Genomic DNA, 5,803 nt, shown 5'->3' with positions numbered 1-5,803 from the left:
TTCAGCTTCTTGGCGGCGAAGTACACTCCATAGCACATCTTCTGGTAGTGTGGGTAGTTTTGCTTTGAGCTGGATAGTACTTCGCTTAGATAGTATACCGGCCTCTGGACTAGCTGGGCTCGGCCTTCTTCTGGGCGCTGGACCACGACGACTGTACTGACCACTCGGCTAGTTGCGGCAATGTAGAGGAGCATGGGCTCCTTCTCAGTCGGCGCCGCCAGGACAGGTGGAGTGGTCAGCATCTTCTTCAACTCATGGAAGTCTTGGTCTGCTTGGTCATTCCACTCAAAATGAGTGGACTTCTTCATGAGTCGGTACAGGGGGAGAGCCATCTCTCCTAGCCGGCTGATAAAGCGGTTTAGGGAGGCCAGGCACCCAGTGAACTTCTGCACGTCTCGCAACTTGGTGGGAATCTCCATCCTCTCAATGGCCTTGATCTTCACAGGGTTGCACTCAATGCCGCGTTCGGATACCAGAAAGCCTAGAAGCTGGCCGGCTGGTACTCCGAACACGCATTTCTCGGGGTTGAGCTTGATCTGGAATCGGCGCAAGTTGGCAAATGTTTCTTTGAGGTCCTCCAGCAGGGTGCCGCGCTTCTCTGTCTTCACCACAATATCGTCTACGTAGACGTGGGCATTTATGCCGAGTTGCTTGAGGAGGCATTTCTGCATGCAACGCTGAAAAGTGGCACCGACATTCCTCAAGCCGAATGTCATAGTCAGGTAACAGAAAGCTCCGAATGGCGTGATGAAGGCGGTCTTCAGGCGGTCTGCTGGGTCCAACTTAATCTGGTGGTATCCTAAGTAGGCATCCAAGAAACTCAACAGCTCGCATCCGGCTGTGGAGTCTATTACTTGATCAATCCGTGGCAAAGCGAACGGATCTTTGGGGCAGGCCTTGTTGAGGCTAGTGTAGTCTATACACATACGCCATTTGTTCTTCTTCTTCAACACCAAGACTGGATTGGCAAGCCACTCTGGGAAAAACACTTCCATAATGAAGCCGGCGGCAAGGAGCCGGGCTATGTCTTCTCCTACGATTCTTCTCTTCTCTACTGACAGCCGGCGGAGAGGCTGCTTGACCGGCTTCGCGTCGGCTCGGACGTGTAACTTGTGCTCGGCGAAATCCTTCGGAACACCTGGCATGTCCTTTGGGGACCATGCAAAGATGTCTCGATTCTTACGGAGGAAGTCGACGAGCTCGCCTTCCTATTTACTGTCTAGGTTTGCACCAATGACTGCAAACCTCTCCGGGTTCTCCGGGTCCAGAGGTATCTTCTTCATCTCCTTGGCCGGCTGGAAGGAGCCCTGCGCATCATAATCCTTGGGGTTGGGGGACAAGGCCGGCTGCTTGCCGGCCATGGCCACAACTCGCTCCAGCATCTTCTTCTCTTCTACCACTACGAGGGACTCGGCCAGCCGGCTGCTGGCTGCAGCGCACTCGATGGACTTCTTGTAGTCGCCGGCTACAGTGATGATCCCCTTCGAGCTCGGCATCTTCATCTTCAGGTAGGCATAGTGGGGTACAACCATGAACTTGGCCAGAGCAGGTCGACCAAGCAAGGCGTGGTAAGGGCTTTCCAGATCCACCACCTCGAACCAGATTGCTTCTCGGCGAAAGTGATCCTTGTCTCCGAAGAGAACATCCATCTTGATCTTGCCGATCGGGGAATAGGACAGGCCGGGTACGATGCCATGGAACACGGTCCGGCTTGGCATGAGCTGCTTCGCCTTGAGGTTCAAGTTCTCCATGGTATCGCGGTACAGTATGTTGATACTGCTTCCGCCATCAATTAGAACGGGGGAGAATCGGGCAGCTCGCCTCTCTGTTGCGAGGGTGACATCCAACACCAATGCGTAGGAGCCAGGGGACGGCATCACCTCTGGGTGATTGGCCCCGCTCCAGTTGATAGGCCTTTCGGACCAATGCATGAACTCGGGGCTGCTGGAGGCGACTGCGTTGACCTCTTGGTGCTGTCGGCGCTGGCTGCGCTTGTCTTCAACCTGGCTCGTGGAGACGACGTAGGCGGCATGCTCTTCAGGGAACTCATCTTGAATGGCTCCGACTGCTGGTCGAGCAGCCGGCTGCTGGGGGGCTGGAGGCGGCGGGCCGGGAGGCGGAGGCGGCACCAGCCCCTCGCCCTTGGAGATCCGTGTGAGCCAGTGGCACTTTCGGGTCGTGTGGTTGGACGGCTTCGCACCGCTGTGGAACTTGCAGGGGGCATCCAGAGTCTGCTCGTAGGAGAAGGCCGGCTGCCAAGCCGGCCTGCCGCCCTTCTTCTTGGGAGCGGGCCGCTCTTCGGGCTGCTTGTCTTCGACTGTGGCACCTGCCGACTGGTGGAAGGCGGCATTGGGGCCTTGCGCTTGTGGTCGTTTTGGTAGGGGCGCCGATTGGAGTCGCCGGCCGGTGTCTTAGGAGCCGGAGCGAGCACCTTCCCAGAGGCGTCCACTCGGAGCTCGGTCTTCATCGAGGAGTCAGCTGTGGCGTACTTGTCCGCAATGACTAGCAGCTCGTCGAGGGTAGCCGGCTCGTCGCAGAGGACTCGGTGCTTGAGGAGGGTGCCCTCTCGGCACCCGGCGGTGAAGTATTCAATGGCTTGAACCTCGTGCACCCCCTCGCAGGAGTTGCGGAGCTCGGCCCATCGCGTGAGGTAGTCGCGGGTCGACTCGTTGGGCCCTTGGACGCATAGGGAGAGCTGGCGGGGCTTGGGAGGCCGCTTGTACGTGCTGGTGAAGTTGCGGACGAAGACTTCCGTGAAGTCCAGCCAGCTGTTGACGCTATAGGGCTTGAGGCTGTTGAGCCAGGTGCGTGCCGTTCCTTGCAGCATGAGAGGGACGTACTTCACGGCTACGCGCATGTTGCCGTTCGCTATGCTGACAGCGGTGGAGTAGTCGATGAGCCAATCTTCCGGCTTCACAGAGCCGTTGTACTTGGGCGTGTCTCTGGGGAGCGAGAACCCTTTGGGGAAGGGCTCGTCGCGGATGCGGGGGCCAAAGCATGGCGGGCTGACATCGTCTTCTTCTTCTAGCGCCAGGGATCGAGCTAGGCGGTCGATCCGGTGGCGGGCGTCGTTCTCGCTGACTCCTTCGCGGCAGCCTAGTCGGCCACCGAGAGTCGGATGTGTGACAGGCGGCGGGGTGGGATATCTCTCCCCCCGAGTCGGGGGAGGAGGCGGATTGCCTTGGCGCTCCACCGCTCGAGGGCGGCCTTCCGCGTCGCGCTCGATGGTGATCCGAGTCCGGCTGCAGTTAGCAGCTGGCTCCTTGTCTTTTCTTGCGCGGGCGCCGCTCGCAGTCGGCGACTGGGATGTCGCGGCGTGCTCTCGGCGTGGGGGAGGACTCTCAGCGCGGGCGCCGGCTTCGTGCCGTTCTGCGGCCGCGTCGATCAGGTGCTGGATGCGCCTTCTCATGTAGGGGAGCTCATCAGCCCCCAGCCCATTTAGCTCTTCAGCGGCCGCCTGAGTGGCTCGCAGATTCTCGAGCGGTGTGGCGTAGACGGGGCGGTCTGCCCCCAGCATGCTGGCGAGGGCCGCGCCGCGCCTCCTGACGAGGCCGGCTCGACTCGGCCCGCCATGGGGCGGCGTGCCGAAGGCGGCGCGGTCGACTTCGCGCTGGTGGGCCTCGGTGAGGCGTCTCATGGAGGCTATCTTCTGGCCCTCCGTGATGAGAGCCAGGCGGCGTGCCTCCAGGATCTCGGCGTCGGCGTCGGCCGGGATGGGGACGGACAAGTCGTGCATCGCCGGTTGCAGGGCGTCGTGGGCGTTCTCGCCCGAGTCGGCGACGTGGCTAATGACCAGCACCTCAGTGACAGCACTGCTGCCGCTGTCAGCTCAAGGGAGAGGGTCGTTGAAGACCACCACGTCGGAGGGGTAGGCGTCGAGCGATGCCGTGTCGGAGTCGACAAGCATCGGGTCGGTGGAGCCGACCAACTCCAAGTCTACAGCAAGCTCGCTGAAGACATGAAGTTGGTCGAGGAGGCTGACGAGGCGACTCTCGGGGTAGTCCGTGCCCGCGTCGGACGCGGGCTCGTCGGAGATGCGAGTCTCGCCAAGAAGGTCGGCGAGGCAGCTTGCTGCGCAGGCGTCGTCAACGCCTTGCAGCGCGTCGGGGCAGGCGCCATCAGGTGCAGTGGGCTGGCTGTGCTCGCGGGGGAGGAAAAGGGTTCCCGTCCAGAACAGGTCTCCGGACGACGGTGCACCTGGCCCCACGGTGGGCGCCAAATGTCGGGTGGTAGGTGCGACATATGCCAACGGGTGGCTTATCATTGTGGGAGCCAGTAAAACGTCGCCGGTGCCTGGAAACGGGATGAGGCGAAGACATGCACGCCGGCGAATCTTACCCAGGTTCGGGGCTCTCCGTGGAGATAACACCCCTAGTCCTGCTCTGCGGGGTCTCCGCATGATCACTAGATCAATACAAGCAGCTACAAGTGCTCCTTGAGCTGTCTAGCTAGAGGAAGAAGAAGGGCAAGGCTAGCTCTCCTCTTCTTTCTATGTGGTGCGTGAAACTCAATGAGATCAACCCTTTGCATGGGTGTCCCGGGGGGTTTATATAGGCCTACCCCCCAGGGGTACAATGGTAATCCGGCTGGGCGCGGGTCCCAGCCATCAGTGTCTATGCTTGCCGGCTTCTCCGCCGGTCATTGGGGCCCGCCGACTGGTGGGTCCCGCCGGCTGCCGGCCCCACCGCTTGGGGGCTTTGTCGGCGGCTAGTTACTATTGCCTCGCCTCTGATGACGAGGGCTTTGTCGAGGTAAGCGTGGCTACAGTGTCGCCGCCTTGCGAGCTCTCACTGTAGCCTTACCTCGTCCTGTCTCCTTGATGGGGCGCATGCTTCGAGGGAGGGAGGTAGCCGGCTATTGGGAGCCAGCCACATCCCTGGCCGACTAGAGGAGGTCGGGCTGCCTTCAGATGTCTCTCTGGCAAAGGGGCCCGCCGCCCACGGGCCGTACTGGCACCTGTCGTGGGTGACATCGAGGCCAACATGGCTACAGTGCCGCGCCGGACGGGGGATGGCTGGCCCGGGCGGCGCCCTGTGGCCATACCTGTTCCGGGATTCGGGGGTAGTGGGCTGTACAGCGGCCACGCCCCATCTTATCACCGTTATGTGGGTACAGTCTTTGTGGGTGTAGTCTTGGCCGGCTTCTGGGAGCCAACTTTCTTCATGGCCGGCTTCTGGGAGTCGGTCCTCTCGGGGCCGGCTCCCTGGAGTCGGCTATCTCGTATCTTTCTTGGGGGAGGTTTCTGAGACTGGGTCGCCTTCTGGGAGTCGGCCCAAGGGATAGCTGGCCGGGGGAAGGCGGCCATATGCTTTGTATGCTTGAAGGCTTAAATGGCCTGGTAATTTGTCGAAGAGCCAGGGGGAGTCGGTTAGGCTACCCGTGGCCATTTACTCCGACAGTTAGTAAACTTAACCATCTTTGATTGACGAGCTAGTCAAGTAGAGGCATACTAGTGACACTATATTTGTCTATGCATTCACACATGTATTATGTTTCCAGTTAATACAATTCTAGCATGAATAATAAACATTTATCATGAAATAAGGAAATAAATAATAACTTTATTATTGCCTCTAGGGCATATTTCCTTCAATATAGTATCATGCATATGATACTAGTGTATGATACTATGTACGTACCTTCATAGTGCATATATAGTATCATAGAGTAGTACTAGTTCCCTCTGTAAACTAATATAAGAGCGTTTGGATTACTAAATGGTGACCTAAACGCTCTTATATTAGTTTACGGAGGGAGTATATATCATAGATGACCGTATTTATGGCCATGCATGACACAAAGT

Source organism: Triticum aestivum, chromosome 2D, assembly GCF_018294505.1.
Source record: "Triticum aestivum cultivar Chinese Spring chromosome 2D, IWGSC CS RefSeq v2.1, whole genome shotgun sequence".
Classification (NCBI taxonomy): Eukaryota; Viridiplantae; Streptophyta; class Magnoliopsida; order Poales; family Poaceae; genus Triticum; species Triticum aestivum.
The sequence above is the reverse complement of the archived record's forward strand: the minus strand, read 5'-3'. Positions refer to the sequence as shown.